Genomic DNA, 18,445 nt, shown 5'->3' with positions numbered 1-18,445 from the left:
CAGTGCCTACCCTGGGATTTCCACACTGTCCCCAAATTCAGTTCCTTCATGAAGCCAATAAAATATTTCCAGAGGCATATACCTGCTGGACATTTCGCCACCTGCCCATACCTTATAGTTATAACACCTTCAAGAAATATATGATCAAGGGAATTATGCAGGCTCCTGTTTTTGGAGTTATGTGAACAGTCCGTCAATGTAATAGTTCAGCCACACCACTGCCATTTGTAATTTCTTGGTGGTGGTCCACACTGTTTACTGTCCCCTCGGAAGTTTATAAGATGAAGCACTTAGTTTAGAAAAGTGTTGGTGTTTTGTAGTTTACTGGTTGGGTTTTTGTAATGTTTACAATATTTGCAGAATTCTGCAATGTTTACATTAGGTACTCATCTGAAGTGTGTCCATTAACTGAATTAAATGTAGGCCTATGTCTATTATTTCACAAAAGATTTTAAATTTAACTTTTACAATGATTATATATATTTATTTGAGAGAGAGAACTCAACAGTCCACTGCTCGACTTTGGCAAGTTTTTTTTTGCCTACATGCTTCTGACAGTATTACCCTTTACTAATAGTGGCGGACTGGCCATCTGGAACACCGCAAGTTTTCTCGGTGGGCCGCTGGCCAATGTGGAGATAAAGGTTCCGCGAAAAGAAAAACATTAGATGTACAGTACTGTAGATACTGTGAAATGCTTTAAATTAACAAATTATGCCTTTGCAGTAAAGGGAAGTTGCAGTTCCGTAGAGGCTCTGACAGCTCTAACATTACGGTCATGGATAGCAGAGCTGGATCCAGCAGGGGGGTCAGTGGCAATTAACCAGTGTTTGTTAATGTTGACCAACACACTCCCCTTCTCTATCCGAACAGGTAAGCTGAAATAAAATTATTAGCAGCATTAGCTTGTGCTAGTAATTGTTATGGTATTCAATATTAATTAAAATTCTTTTTTTTCAGCATTATTTTAAACTGACTACCATAATAATTAAAATGATTAACTAGTTTACTAGCGTGAGCTAATGCTGCTACAGATTTTATTCCAGTTTACTTGTTCAGTTTGATTGCCATCCTTTTTACTTGCCATGGGAGAAAACAGGAGAGGTGTTGGTCTTCATTAGCAGGCACTGGTTCATTATCACTGACCCTGCTGCACATGCAGCTTACATTGATGCGTGGTATATCTTACACTGCATCAAGATGATACCTCCTGACTAACTAAACTAGTCTTTATAGTCTGTTTTAAATGTTTTTTTTATATATATATTTTTTTTATTTGACCCAATATATGTCTGGCGATACTTTAAATATGTTTAAATAGCATTTATGCTACTCACAATAAGTCAGGGATATTGTGAGAGACTCAGTGGATGTCATACATATGGTGTTTGTTTCACTACAGACACTTATGGGACAGAAAGGCAATTGTATTGGTCATATACACCCCATTTTGTGTTTTCCATGTAATGGTCTCATTGTGTACAGGTGTGCCTTATAGTGGGGCCAATACCAAAAGACAACCCTTTCCAATGTGGCATTAATTTTTACATTCTGTGGGTTTAAAAAGCTGGTATTGTCAGTAAGTCATGAACACACGACGTCACTTAACGGACGAGCAGCGCCACCTGGCCATGGTGCTCTATTGGCAGAGTTCATGACAGACCCATGAGTGGAGCCCAACGAATGACAGACCACAACGATGACCAGTACCTAAGGACCTATGCACTCAGACATCGTTATGCAACAGCCACACAGCTGCAGGCCTGTTTACGAGATGCGAGGAGCATTAGGGTTTCCAGGCAAACCATTCACAACCGACTCCACCGCTTTGGCTTGAATGCTTGACGACCGTTGCAGGTGACTCCACTGACACCAAGACACCGCCGTGAATGTTTGCCGGGGGCACAAGACCATGTGACCTGGACAATGCAGCAGTGGTTCACTGATGAGTGTCAGGTCACCCTGCACAGAAATGATTGTCGTCAGTGTTCCTGGAGAAGGTGAGGTAAGCGATAAGCTGAGGTCAACATGGTCCCCAGGGTTTGCTTTGGTGGAGGAGGTGCAACAGTCTGGGCAGGCATCACCAGTTAGCGCAAAACAGATTTGGTTATTGTAGATGGCTTAGTTATTGCATGCTCTTACCTCAGAGACATCATAGAACCCAACTTCATCCCCCAATTCTGCCCGCACACCCCCAACTTTCTGTTCATGGATGATAGTAATTGCCGGTTGAGCTGCCGCTGCTCACCGGTATTAATTTAATTTACTAACCTAACTTAATTTACTAATCTAAGCTTTAATTGTTGGATTATTGGACTGATCAAAGCTTGATCATAGCCCATGCGATAAGTTTGAAGTATTTTGGCTGCATAATCGACACTGCATTACACCTGTTGATTAGCTGCTCTGGCTAGCCTGCCTGCTGCTGTTGCATTTGCCTCACTCAAACATGTGGATATTCAAGCTGTTGTTGTGGACTTTTCTGCTCTTCGCTTTATCATCTGCACATCCACAACTGTCATACACCGTAGAGGAAGTCCATCTGTATCGCTCTCATTATGAGCTGCCTGCTGCGTTACACTTTCATCAGGAAATTCTCCGTTGCCGGCCCAGGTATATTCACCGTGGATCCAGGAGGAACTTCTGCATGGACCATAACTGCTCTATTCCATCTCTTTGGTCGGTGGGTCCACGAAAATCTGTACGTGCAGAGAGATCTGCTGACCGCAGCCTATTAGCAGCGGTGTCTCCGCTGTCTGGGATCATTCATGATTGTTTAAAACTTTCCGTTTTTAATGTCTGTTCTCTCAACAACAAAACTGTCTTCCTTTCCGAATACTGTACTGATCAAAATTTGGACATCATTTGACTTACTGAAACTTGGCAGCAGCCTAATAACTTTCATTTAAATCAAGCGCTGCCTCGTGGGTTTGTTTACATCGCGAAACCTCGCGCTTCTGGGAAAGGTGGTGGCCTCGCGCTGATGTATCGCGAGACTCTCAAGGTTGTTCCAGTGACTGTGAGGGAGACAACTTCTTGTAAAATATTGGCGGTCCAGTTAAATGGACCCACGCCTACCCTCATTGTGACTGTTTATCGCCCTCCCAAGCCTTCTTCTGTTTTTCAAACTGAATTTTCATCTATTTTAGCAGATCTTTGCACTATGACTCCTAATGTAATTTTAACTGGAGATTTTAATTTTCATATTAACAATCCTACAGATTTATCATGCCAAGAATTTATTTCCACTTTGGACAGCTTTAATATTGCACAGTTTGTCAATTTTCCGACCCACAACAAAGGTCACACGCTGGATTTAATTTGTTGTTCTGGTCTTATACCTTTTGATCTTAATGCATTTGATCTTCCTATATTAGACCATAAGTTTTTAGTTCTTAAGATTTCCATTCCTATATCTAGTTTAGTTAATCGACGTACCATATCCTTCCGTAATGTTAAAAAAACTCAACGTATTTGATTTGAATAATGAACTTTCTGTGGCATTGTCTACCTTCAATTTACAATCTCTTTCTCCTGTTGACCTGGTTGATCAATATAACTCCACTTTATTTTCTGTATTGGATAATTTGGCACCTCTTTGAACGCGCACTGTTACTTTTACAAAATCCTCCCCTTGGTTCACTCCTGGTCTCCGTTTATTGAAACGGGAATGCCGTCGTTTGGAACGTCTCTCTAACAAAACTGGACTTGTTATTCATCAACAAATGTACTCTGATCATGTTGCCATCTACAAAAATGCCTTAAATTCTGCTAAATCTGAATATTACTCATATTTAATTAATCATGATTTTAATATCAGAGCACTTTTTTCTACTGTCCAAGGACTTACTAAATCATCAGAAACCATCTTTCACTTTACCACTATATCCCAATGTCAAGATTTTTTGGATTTTTTGCATGACAAAGTCGATACAATCCATAAACATTTGACTACATCTTCTATAACACACATTGACTGTAGTTGGATTAATAACTTACATACATTGCCGCTTGCTACACTTTCTGATTTTATTTTACCATCAGTTCAACAAATCAGTTATATTTCAGCACACCCATCTACTTGGTCCCTTGATCCTCTCCCCACATTTCTTGTTAAATCATGTCTCTCCACACTTTCTCCGGTTCTCACTACCATCGTTCATTCTTCATTGTCCACCGGAATTGTCCCATTATCACTTAGGCCTTGTTCACACGGGCGTTAAGTTTTTGGATAATTAAACGTGCTCTGAACGTCCTAGACGTTTACGTTGCATTTTGTAGTGGCGCTTGATTGACTTCTACACCGGCGTTCGTTTGTCTCTGTCTAACGTCAGCCTGCAGCCCTAACTGTAGTTTGTGTGTTAACCTGTGGGGGCAGTGTCGGGAACTGGATATGAAAGCCCGCCGCTACCGGGTTCACTCTCTGACTGCACAACGTCGGATTAAAGGAAGGTTTTAAAAAACATGCGAAAATTTCCGCGTAAGTTTTTTAACAATTATTTTATTTTATTTTGCCCTTTTCCGCATTTCCCTATGTATAGCATGTAGGATCATGGGATATATCCGGTCCTCCGAAGCGTAAAATGAACGCGCAGAAAACGAACTAGAAGCCGTATAAATGCGCAGCCGGACAAACGCCTGTCACCAAAGCCCGTGTGAACACTCATTGACTCCTATGTGTAGAAAACACTCTGCGCTTGATCCGCGCTCACCGAACGCTACGAACGCAAAAAAAAAAACGCTCGATTTTAACGCCCGTGTGAACAAGGCCTTAAAACTGCTACAGTTACACCTATAATTAAGAAACCTGGTTTGGATCCCAAAGATTTTAATAATTATCGTCCCATTTCTAATTTACCATTTACTGCCAAAATTCTTGAACGTATTGTTACTGCACAGCTTCAGGATCATCTTTAAAATAATCTGTTTGAGCCTTTCCAATCTGGTTTTTGCTCTAAACATAGCACTGAAACAGCCTTAGTTAAAATCATCAATGATCTCCTTCTTGCAGCTGATTCTGGTATTTTTTCCATTCTCATTCTCCTTGACCTCAGTGCCGCCTTTGATACCATCTCGCACCCAGTCTTACTCGAGCGCTTGGCCGGCATTGGGGTCACTGGTACTGCCCTAAAATGGTTTACTTCATATCTCAGCGACAGGAAACAATTTGTACAAATGAAAAATATCAAGTCATCCTCATCTCCATTACATCATGGAATTCCTCAAGGCTCAGTGTTAGGTCCTCTATTGTTTATTATTCACATCCTTCCCCTTGGTAATATTTTCCGGCATTTTGGAATTCGCCTTCACTGTTATGCTGATGACATTCAAATGTACATCATGCCCCACTGCACTTATTGATTGTTTACAGGCCATTACATCTTGGATGACAAATAAACTCAAATTAAATGGCAATAAGAGTGAAGTTCTTCTTATTGGTTCCAATTCTACACTTTCCAAATCTCCACCTATCAGTATAAGCATTGAAAATTGTCTAGTCCCCGTTTCCTCTCAGGTCAAAAGTTAATGTGTAATACTGGACTCTACTCTTTTTTTTTTTTTTCCTCACATATTAACAATACAGTTCGCATAGCCTTTTTTCATTTACGCAATATTTCTAGACTCCGCCCATCACTCACTCAGCATTCAACCCAAGTTATTGTTCATGCCCTTGTTACCTCACGCCTCGACTATTGTAATGCCCTTCTTCTCGGTTTACCCCAAAAGCTTCTCTAACGACTTCAAAATGTCCATAACTGTGCTGCAAGAATCATTACTTTCACAAAATCAACTGAACATATTACACCAATTCTCATTCAACTTCACTGGCTCCCAATAACCCAAAGAATTCAATACAAACTCCTTCTTACCTTTAAGTCACTTATATCACATATCTGTCTGATTTGCTTCACCCATACACTCCTTCTCGTCCTCTCCGTTCCTCTTCTTCTGGTCTTTTGTCTCTTCCTTCAGTTAAAATGGTTAAAATGGGAGCCAGGGCCTTTAGTTACACTGCCCCTAAACTCTGGAACGCACTACCCATTCATATTCGTCAGTTGGATTCTATTAACATTTTTAAATCACAACTTAAAACTTACCTCTTCAAATCTGCTTATTCAGTGTAATTTTATTTATTATTATTATTATTTTTATTATTATTATTATTATTATTATTTTATTTAGTTTTTTCTCCCTAATTTTTATGTATTGGTGTTTTATTGCATGTGTTTCTGCTGTAAGGTGTCCTTGGGTGTCTTGAAAGGCGCCATCAAATAAAATGTATTATTATTATAATGCTCCACCACATCGTGGCAGAATTGTCACAGCTCGACCTCAGGAAGTTGGAATGCCTCATATGGTATGGCCATCAATGTCCCCTGACCTGAACCCCATAGAGCACGTCTGGGACCAGTTGAAGCGGAGACTGAATGATCATACTCCAGCCCCCACAAGACCTGGCAGAACTGCATGTAGCACTTGTGGAAGAGTGGAACGCATTGCCTCAGAACATCATGAGACGTCGCAAATGGTAGAAACACCCGCTACGGACACCGTCAATTTTGTTATTTGGGGCCATCCCTGTTGTAAAAATTTTGGGGGTAATAAAATATTAAACTAATAAATGGTGTTTCTTCTCATACATTATTAGTAATATCAAAAGGAACTTTTACTGTACTTATTTCATCCAAATTTAGAGCAAATAGGAAAAGCACTCATGTAATTAATACCCCTAACTTACTGTGAGTAGTGCATTTCTGTATTGCATTAAATTGTTATACTAGTAAGTGGTGTTAAAAATTAATCTCCACATGAGTCAATAGACCTAGAGATATGAAGTCTTGTCATGTGCCTGTCCTCCTTTTGTGAAACTCATAAAACCTCACTATGTAGTTCCTGGATTGAAAAAGCACAATTTCGTCAAAGCTTCTGAAAAGGTCTGAGCATGATACAGTGCTTAAGTTCTACTGTCATAGTGACCAACGCTTCCTTTGTTATCTGTATATGATGGATAAGTACAAAAGCCACAACACTGAGTTGAAGCAGACAGAACTCAAAAACAGGTGAAAAATGCAAGTCTAGTCTATTTAGAAGCTTTGCACGCAATGTACATTTCTAGTGGCTGAAGGTTTTCAGGACAAGGAGCCACACCTCATTTCAGACTTTTACTTATTTTCCTCCTTCTTTAAATGACTGATAAAATGTGTAAGTTCTGGCTCCTGATTGGTTGGAATGAAAATCTGCAGACGCAAATCAGAGTCATCACCAACTTTAATATCATACAGTGAGCATGTCACAGAAGTAACTCACTGACTGTAACAGGCACGCGTGTAGAGCCTGAGGGGTCGCGACAGTGTACCATCTAATCCGCACAAGCCTTATGACAGATACCCTTCCTGGTGCAACCCTCCTATTTAATCTGGTGGCTGGGGGTTGGGCATTGTGTTAGAATTAAACCCAGGCCTTCTGCATGGCAGGTGAGAAACTTACCACAATGTCACCAAATCCTCAACCAATCCATAAATATAAAACAGCAATCTGTTTGGCCACTTGTAACAGGTTTGATCCCTTTTTGTAAGGGTGGCACCATAGACACGAGGTCTTAAGGAAAAAGGATAATTTTATTTAGGAAAAATTAGGTAGGAGGGAGGAGTGGGAAAAAAAGGGAGTAAGAGTGAAGATGTGCATGTGCAGGTCTGGTGGCAGTGACCAACTTGCATGTGGTTAACAAAAGGTGGTGGCGGGCAGAGTGGCAGACTGGAGCATGCGGACCCTCCCAGCTCTCCACAGGCAAGAGTCTATTCTTTGAATGGTACATCGGCTGGGATCAGGGGCTTTAACGCGATCCACTCGGCGGCTACGTAGAGAGCCTACTGAGTAAGCGAAGAGCAACAGATTGAGGCGTACGCCCATTACAAGCGAATGCCGTGACACCAGTGTAGTGGGAGCCAGTGCAGCGGACGTCAACATTTTCTACATACCCAAAATAACCATATCTCTCAAATATTGTTCACAAATCTGTTAAAATCGGTTATGACGATGAACTGGAGTCAGGTCGAGACCCCGATGAGAACGACGAGTATGCAGATGAGACATTGCTTTTCAATGCATTTCAACCATGCTTCAATGAAAGGAACCACCCTTTTCTGAGTGGTCTATGGACCACTGATCAGAATCTGATCCACACTCCATTTACAGCTGTCATAACAAAGATCACTTGTAAACTTGTTTGAGCCTCAGACCGAAGCATTCGGGCACACACATCCAGACTGTGCAACAGCTTTTTTCCACAAGCTATCCTTCTTCTCAACAGAAAGGGACTGAACTGAAACACACACGCACAAACAGTATCACTCAGCTTAACTCAACTACCTCAAAACATTGAGATTGAGACTGGACTGACTAATCAACACAAGCGCAAACACACTGACCTACACTACCAAACTATCGTACACACCAACCTGTAAATGCTCTTTTGCACAATATTCATTACTTGACTACTTTTTGCACTAACTTCTTAATTCTTGCTGCTACATTAAGTTAAGGAATGTTTTACAGTTTCTTCACTACCTCAACTCATCACCACAACACCTTATTATTATGTTATCGCACTGTCACTTTGCTGCTTTTGTTTGCAACATTTGCACGTGCACTTTATGTTGTCTGTAAAAACCCTGTAGCTAGTCTTCCTTAGCTAGTTCGTTTTTGTTAATTTATGTTAGGTCAATCTGTTTAGTCTCTGCTAGCCAGCTAACTAGGCCTCTTGGTTAGCTAGTTTAGTTTTTCTGTTAATTTATGTTGTAAATTTATGTTGCATGTAGCACCATGGTCCTGGAGGAACGTTGTTTCGTTTCACTGTGTACTAACTGTACATGGTTGAAGTAAAATAAAGCCTACTTGAACTTGAGAAGACTGACCTGACAGGTCAGGTTACAACCTGCTGGGTACCCCGGCCGGGTAGGTCCCGGAGGGGACCTGTGACGTAACGTTTTCATATGCTAATTAATGACATCACTGTGTGTGTTTAAAAGGTTACCAATGGGGACTTTACCTCAAACTTTTTAAATTAACATCATACAGATAAACAGGTGCTCCCTGTTGCCACCAAGGTTGCCAACCATCCCAGACCAATTCTCCCAGTAATGTGATTATTTTTCTTGAGTACATATAGCCGTGCAAGAAAACATGCAAGCTATGTGAGATGTGATTAATAAAGTAAGCTATCTTTCACTAATGTTATAAAATGGAGAAACAGTGAGAAATAACATTTAAGTAGCATAATCTTCACCTCAATCTTGAATACAAGCACAACTAATCCATATTTTTCTTTTCTGCAGTAGGCAAACCTAGCCGCCACTGATCACATATGTATTGCAAATACATTTAAATCCAAATCAATTGTATTTAAATAAATTGTTCTTTAAAAAAAAAAAATAAATAAAAAATGTAGTCTTGACTTAACTTTGCCATTTCTATTAGACAAACATTTTGGCTTTAAAGTGCATCAATTGAACTGTAGAAATACTAAACACATCTGACCATGTCAAACTATAGTTGGGTTATTTTTGTTGGCTTACATGAATTTTTTTTTTTTTTTTGAAAAATGTCAAAAACTGTTACGTTTTCTAAAGATACTCTTTAGGTTAAACTCAATTTTCCTTATGATAATTAATGAGGTGTACAAATGCAAAAAAAAAAAAAAAAAAAAGAGATTTGTAGAAATACAAGTGCAAAAATTTCTGTAAAAAAAACAGCAAAAACGTAAAAAAAAATCTGACCTGAGACATGTTTTTTTTTCTTCTCACATTCCCTCTTGAATGCTGTGATTCGGTTCTTGATATAGAACTTGACCGATTCCTAGGTTCTGTGTTTAAGCAATACCGGCGCTGACCTGATGCAGTCTTCACACTGCCTTTTCCCCTGGTACCCTGCCAGATGTGATGCAGTTCAATAATTTTTTCTTCACTGCCTTCACCACGTCTTCGGTCCACTTTTTTTTTGGACATCTAGACACACCTAAAAATGACAATTTTACCTCAACTTTCAAGAGAGAGTGTTTCACCCTCCTTTAAAAAGCTGAGTGTAGAGTAAACAACAGAGGTCATGTACATTAGAACATCTGTATTCAATACTAAGTAGAGTACTAGACCATTACTCTTGAGACCTATGAGATTTTACTTTCTGTACAATGTAGCTCCTAGCTAGGTTTCGCATAATGTCTGCCTACGTTCTGCATGGACATCGCACAAAATCTTAAAGCCCCAAACACTAGAACTCACGTGTGGATAACCAATCACAACAGACTGGGCTGTCTAGCCAATAAGAGAGCAGAGCAAATTAGCAGTGCAGTCCTAACTCTTTACCTGAGCTTGAAGGACTCCCACTCTCCTTTGCCGAAAAAAACATTTTTCTAAGAGATGAAACAAATTATCATTTTAAACTTTTGCCGCACTGTAAACAAAAGCTTCAATAATAAATGTCAAGTTAATTTCCAAAAGAAAAGATTTGACTTTACCTGTAGATGCTGAAGGTGACTCTTGATGACTTGCTGCCAACTGAAGATTCCTCTGAAGAAAAGAAAATAAGACTTTACACCATGATTATTAAACCCAAAAGTATTTTTTTTACTTCAGCAGAACTAAGGAAAGTTTTTTTTAGAGCAGGGGAGTTATCAAAGCCTAAGGAAATGTTCCAGAAGAAAATGAAACATCACTTGTGATTACTGACACAATGGTAAAAGTTAGGGCTAGTAAAAATAGGGTACAGAAGACTTGCAGTAGAATGGCCACAAGTCATTGAGCAAATGATGGAAGTGATGAGCAGAGAACTAGTTACTAATGGTTGCCCCTTTATTAACTAAAAAAAAGCAAACAATACTTTCAGATGATGCCAATCACCCATGGGTGAGGCTGGTTCAGTGAGCAGGTTTGGTGAATAGAGGACACAGTATGTCCAGGAGGTGACCAGTGAGAAGTGGGTGGGAGACAGAATGCTGTAGAAATAAACCATTAGTGGTGGAACAGGACTGTTCTAGGAGGCATACAGTGAACTGAATAACACCATGGGGTGTGACCATTAGGCATTCAGTGGCACTGCTTTGGTGATAATGACATCAAGTTCCTTACCTGCTTTGTGAGTCAGGTGAGTGCAGTCCTTTTTTAGGTCACATGAGCATATCAGGGACACCCACAGATATTTCATAATACAAATAGCTAAATCTAAATGCTTATTATTAAACCCAATCAAAACACAAACGTAATACGTCACTGGTAAATGGAGGAATTCAGATCAAATCACAGATGACTTTACCCATGGGTGTTAAAGAGGACTGACGCCGCTTTTTTGGCTGTGGCATTTCACTCTCACTTTCTTCATCCTCACTTTCAGAAACTTCAGTTTCTACAATCACTTTCTCTGCAAAAATAATTTAAAAAAAATGTAAAAAAGCAGTTGTTTCCATGCTTCTTTGTAATGGAGCTACACAGCGGCAATATAAAATGTGTGTAAGAGCAACAATGTCATGCGTTCTTACCATTAGGATCAAGGTTTATTTCATCCAGGGTTTCCCCTTTGAATTCTGATACTCTTCCCTGTTCAAGGGCCATCAGCACCTTGCTGATCTTTGCAAGTTGTAACGTTCCTTCAGGTAACCGGTAAAACTTTCTATGGACCCTTATATCATGTCCCATGAAATCCGCTAATTGGTCTAACTCACTACCCAACAGATTCAGGACTTTAGATAGTGTTGCAATGTGTTTTTGCAGCTTTGTGGACGATAAAGTCTTTGGATGTTTGGCACCACATTACAGTCATGGGTTTTGCAAAAAAAAAAAAAATTTCATCCGGTACGCCACAGGTTTGACGATTCTTCACAATTAGCTCCATGGAATCCAGCATATTTGGAGTCAGGAGTATTGGCACCTTTGTCACGCTTGCCTCTAATTACGCTGCGTTGAAAATGCTGACAGAGCTTCTACTTAACTTCAGATAAAGCATCAGCAACATCTTTCAACAATATTTTTATTTTCTTTTAAACAGGGATAACAGGGTAAACATGTAATGTTTCAATATACTGTAAATTTTATAACCCCCTTATAAACCCTATAGCACCCACCCCACCCCACCCTGACTCCAAGCCAGCTTTACATGCATAAGAAAGACTAGACGCCAGGTATATAAAAAAAAAAAAAAATGAATATGGAGCTGAAAGTTTTTTGGTTCTGCATGCAAAAAAAGCGAAAAGAAAACAAACAGAGGAACAATTAAATAAGAAGGGAATTAAACTTAAATAAATGTATATGAAAAAAGTGAAGGAAGGGCCCCCACACCTGTTGCAATTTCAAGTCTAAATAACGAATTGAGTAGTGAATCTTCTCCAGGGACAAACAGGACATAATATCTCTGAGCCACTGGGCGTGAGTGGGTGACGTGAAATCCTTCCACTTGAATAAAAGAGAACGCCTAGCCAGGACTGTCGCAGAAGCTAACAAACGCTGTTTAGCTGGAGTTCGACACTTTTTTTTCTTTTTCAGTGATACAAAAAAGAGCGATCAGAGGGTCTGGTTTAAGGTTGCATTTTAATATGTACGACAAGGTTTTAAAAACATCCCTCCAGAATTTTTCCAAATTCAGGCATGTCCAGTACACATGAATAAGAGACGCCTCTCCACTTTTACATTTATCACAGCAAGGATCAATGTCTGGGTAGAAACAGGAGAGTTTAAGTTTGGAGTAATGAGTCGTGTACAACCTTAAACTGTAATAAGGAGTGGCGGGGAGGTTGAGTTGACAAGCCCAAGAATTGGATTCCAAGTATCATCTGACAGTGACAAATTAAAATCTTTCTCCCAAGCAGTTTTAATTTTACGCAAAGGGGTGTAACTCGAGCCCATCAATCCACCATGAATAGTGGATATTAGACCTTTACGCACCGGGGACAAACAGAGGAAAGTATCCAGAATGTTTGCAGCAGGAGCCTCAGGGAAATTTGGTATTAAAGAGCCAATGAAGTGTCTTAATTGCAGGTAGGGTTGCGCGATAATGCCCATTGTCATATCGTCCTATCGTCAGCCTGTAAGATCGCCGATACACGATAGTAGTCAAAGCCCAGGGATTCTGCGTGCTGTCGCGTTGTATTCAGAGAGTAGTTCATATTTTTGTGGTTATTTTTTTCATTTCATGTCTGTTGTTTTATCAATAAATCTGCTCATATCTGCGCACGCGTTTATCAGCCTTTTGATCAAAAAGTTGCACGCGCAACTCACTTTCACTTTGCACAAGGCAGTGTTTATTGTTTAGTGTATATTTAAAGCGCATAAACACAATAAAACAATTGTTTTAGGCTAACATATCATACCTCATTGTAGTTTTTTTGCACACACGAGCGGGTGCGTTACAATAATAATAAGGAAAAATCACAATAATAAATTCGGAGCAGTACTACTAATAATAATTATACTGAATGAAGAAAGCGCCGTCGAAGAAGTATCATCATTGAAGGAGAGAAGAAAATGAAGAATTAATACATATCAGTATTTACAGTTTGAGATCGACACGTTTATGAGCTCTGTCGCTTGCTGTCAATGGGTGACTAGGAGAGAGAACACATTTTCGGCTTCAGTAGACACACAATACTTCAGACTGAAACACGACTGCCCCATACAGGTAATGAAGGGCATTTTCACAGCTTGCCGTGGCAAGTCACGGGATTCCTTTTCTTGAAACGTGGGTTTTTAATGGCGACATCTGTATCGTCCATATAGCTGACTATCGTCGATAGACGAGACTATCGTCGATAGACAATAGTATCGTCTATCGGCACAACCCTACTTGCAGGTATCTGAAAAAATGAGAATTGGGTAGGTTAAACCTTTCAGAAAGCTGTTCAAACGATGCAAACCTATGGTCAACAAACAGATCTTTGCAAAGCTTGATGCCCTTATTGTACCATTCCTGAAACACTGAATCATGTAAAGAAGGTAGGAAAAGATGGTTAGAGATGATAGAACTGGAAAGAGAAAAGCCCAGAAGACCACTGTGCTTTCTGAACTGAGCCCATACTCTTAAGGTATGCCTAATAACTAAATTGTTGATTGATTTAATTGAGGAGATGGGTAGTGCAGATCCAAGAAGTGCAGAGACAGATTTTTTTACAGACTTTAGCCCAATCCCAATTCTATTTTCTACCCCTTGATGGTGTGTACAGGATATCCATAAGGCGTCGAATGTTAGCGATTTTTGACAAAACCGGTCTGGTCTTTAGATATAATAGAGGGTAAAACATTCTCTAATCTACGAGCCAAGACTTTAGCAAGGATTTTAACATCCACATTGAGAAGAGAGATTGGTCTATATGAAGAGCACTCTGTTGGGTCTTTATCTCTCTTTGCTATGAGGGTGATGCAAGCCTCATAAAATGACGAGGGCAGTTTAACTTGCTTAAAAGATTTAGATAGAACCAAAGCTAGTTGTGGTGCAAGGTATGAGGAAAATGATTTAAAAAACTCTGCAGGGAACCCATCAGGACCCGGGGACTTACCAGATTGCAATGATGAGATAGCTGAAGTTATTTTTCTCTTGTGATATGGGCCCTTCTAATCTTAATCTAGAATCAGTGGACAGTGTTGGGATATCTAGTTGAGTCAAGAAATTTTCAACTGAACTATGGTACTTTGGGAACTCAAGTATATAATCGGGAATAAAAATTTCTGAACGCATCATTAATTTTAGAATGATCTGTAGTAATGGTACCATCCTCCATCCAAATTTTTGTAATGTGTTGCAGTGCTCTAAATCCTCTTAACTGACTATCTAAAAGCTTCCCAGATTTGTCACCATGAATGTAAAATTGGCTTCTACTCTTTAATAACTGACGTTCGATTAAATGTGTTGAGATAAGTTCAAACTTACTTTGCAACTCTATGCGTTTTTTTATACAGATCGGGGTTTTTAAATAGAGCATACTGCTGATCAATTTCTTTCATTTGGTTGGTCAGATCTTTTCACTTCTTTATATGCCTTCCTTTTCATATTCGCAGTGTATGAAATTATCTGTCCCCTGGCTTTCAGAGCATCCCAAACAATTAAACATGACACTTCAGGTGTTTTATTTGTGTTTAAGAAAAAAACTATCTGGTCGTCCATAAATGTAACAAAATCGTCCTCCATCAGTAACGATGAATTAAAACGCCAACGTTTATTAATCTGAGGGAGATCAGGGAGCTTTATAGACATGACTGGAGCATGATTCAATATCACAATGCTCTGATAAGCACAAGAATTAACCATTGGGATCAATTGATTATCTATAAAGAAATAATCAATTTTGGAAAAAGTATGATGAACATGTGAGAAAAAGGAGTATTCTCTCTTTTTTGGATTAAAGAAGCGCCATATGTCAGAAATACCAAAGCTGCAAAGATAGGACTGAAGCAGCGTGGCGGATTTACTCAGAGGTATAGTACGGGAGATGACCCGTCAAGTGATGGATCTAAACAGCAGTTTAAGTCTCCCCCTAATATGAGAGAGGATGAGCTCAGATCTGGTAGAGCAGAGAAAAAATTTTCAAAGAAGGAAACATCATAATTAGGGTTATATAAATTAGCCAACACTACATTAGTATTAAATAACTTCCCTAAAACAAAGATGTAACGACCATGTATATCCGCAATAACATTATGATGCTCAAAAGAGATGTTTGGATTAATGAGAATTGAGACACCCCTAGCTTTGGCCTAAAAGGTTGAGTGGTAGTGCTGCCCTCCCCAATGCGACATAAGACGAGAATTATCAGAACTGCGAATGTGAGTTTCTTGTAAAAATGCGATTGCAGTGTTAAGTTGTGAGAGCACCTTCCTTCTCTTGACCAAATGGTTTAAACCCTTAACATTCCAGCTCACAAAGTTTAAAGAACTATTCATTCTTCCTGAGAGAAGATACAGGTAGATAAAACACATAATAATGAAATGCCTAGCATCAGCCTTTAAACAAAAGTGTAAAACACAAAGCAACCTATTGAAAATACACCATGTACACTGAACTAACAATACTGGCTTTCCTCGCACTGGAAAACAGCCTACCAGGCTCACGCATTTTAGTCCTAATGTACTCGTGCTTGGTTTTGTCATTGCCCATCTTGTTACACAGGTGTTCTCCAAATATAATGATGCATGCATCACTTTTAACAACACATTTAACATCTTGTTTTATGTCACTGATCAGTTTCCATAGTTTTTTTTGCTACTCCTTCAGGAACAGTCTCAGCTGTCTCAGCAGTCTCAAGCACAGAGTCCCTAAACTCCGGATATACCTGGTTTTGTGACCTGGCACTTCCTGGCCAAGTTGCACCTTGACATATGCCTCCAAAGTGCTTTTCCTCCTGAACAGCCCTTGACAGTTTAAACAGTGCATGTAGGCCTTCACATTAACTTGTTTCGCACTGGATTGTTGATGGGGCACCAAAACTCCTTTACCAAATTTAGGAACATCGGTGTTGTGCACGCGGTTCCCTTTTTTCCTCACAAGGTCCAGATTGATCCTCCTTTCTTTAGACCCTATTGGGTAAGAAAGAGCTTGTGCTACATTCACTTCGTTCTTATGAACTTGGGCCAAGGGCTTGGAGCAGTAAAGCAATAAGCAATATTGCTTATTGTTGGACATTCTTTGGCCATATGCGGTCTTTATTTTCACCACTGAAACCTCACTATCGCTGTTACTGTCTAAATTAGTCGTTGTCTCCTTATCTCCAAGTGGAGAACATTCTTTGTCTGCATTCACAGAAGATGAGGAAGCGTCGATATTGTCAGAGAGACTCTCAGACTTTTCTTGAATCTGTCTCCGAATTAGGGACATATTCAACTTCGCTGTCAATGCTGCTTTCATCAAAAGTAGAGCTGAGGTTTAGTGATTAGTGTTTAGTTTAGGTTTAGTGGTCTTGGTAAGCTGTAAATACCAAATTTATAATAAGCATAAAATCACAATATCTGTTTAGTTGCATGTTTCTCTCATCTAGTTTACAGATTTATTAAACGTTAAAAATTATAAGCTTAATAAACACCAAAGACCTTCGCCCTGTGTACTTTGAAAAAACTGGTGACACAAACGTACTCCCCAGTATTATAAACAGAGAAATTCCTATTATTAATCCAAAAATTCCATGTTAAAATAAAGAAACATTAAAACAATTGCACAAAAAAAACTTTACTAATTCATCTGTAAGTAGTAAGCAAGTTACTCCAAGTAACTTAACTCTTTAAATTAAACTCTTTCTTTGAATTTGAGTCAAACATAGAATAGTTTATACTTCTAACATTAAACTAATACTTTGGCCTTCTATATCCTCCTGACTACCAGGATTTTTTTTTATTTTTTTTATTTCTTTTATTTTTCCTTTTTCTAATTGTTTGAAAGGCAATGAGCATACTGACATTTTTTTTTTTTTTTTTTAAGTTTTATTTTCACAATATGTTGTGTCCACCACACTGAACAACGGAAGTTAGTATATCCGAAAACGAACCATGAACACAAGGAAATTACAAAGAAAATATCAAAAATCAGTATAAACTTTGACTGGAACTAACACATCATTGTTAGTGTGGTGTTTGTATTTTGAAATTTTTAGTGGTGCTTGGGAAGCACTACTATTGTTATCTCTTAGGCTTATTCTTCTTTTTTCTTTTTTTTCTTCTTCTTCCGTACAAAAGTTTGGCACGTTAGTAGTCCCACACCGTTTGTCGTAGACCCATGAATGAGGTGTCAAATCATGCGCCTTATTCGGGAATGGGGTGCTATGACTTTTCTAAGGGGTGGGTGGTTAATTGCCCCCGCCCCAAAAAGTACCATAGACTTCACATTGAGACCAACATCAGCTATGACATCATAGATATGACATCATAGCTATGTCTATGATGCCACGGCAAGCACCACTCATATTTTCTTCAGGAAATGTGCCTCTCTAGTATGTATTTCTTGGTTATGGGGTATGATATTTCAAGAAGCGATAGCCCCAGGGTGTTCAAAAGGTTGACGGTCGTAAAGTATTGGTCAAAGAACAAGTGGGTTTCTCTGGGAATAGATATAGTCAAATGAAGAACAGCTTGTGCTCCGATGCCCTGTCCTGCTGTGATTGGGAAGGTGGTCTTGCCTTGGTACACAACAAAATCTAAGACCACGCCATTTGATGTGGCCAAGACAAACACCTTCAGTCCAGTTGGGTATGGTTTCCCCGGGAACATACTGGCGAACTGGCGAATCTTAAAAAACTTTATTAAATTTATCAGAATATATAATTTATCAGAAAATTATAAGTAAAAAGTAAAAACCTATAGATACTGTTAATAGTGATATATATATTTAAAAAACAATGACAGGGTGTACATTGTAGTCTTGGCCCAGAGGAGACGATGAGGAGATGTAGATGGTTGTTCTCGTGCTGTCTCTGTTTGCCCTG

Source organism: Clarias gariepinus, chromosome 2 (genome assembly GCF_024256425.1).
Source record: "Clarias gariepinus isolate MV-2021 ecotype Netherlands chromosome 2, CGAR_prim_01v2, whole genome shotgun sequence".
Classification (NCBI taxonomy): Eukaryota; Metazoa; Chordata; class Actinopteri; order Siluriformes; family Clariidae; genus Clarias; species Clarias gariepinus.
This window is presented reverse-complemented; position numbering follows the sequence as displayed.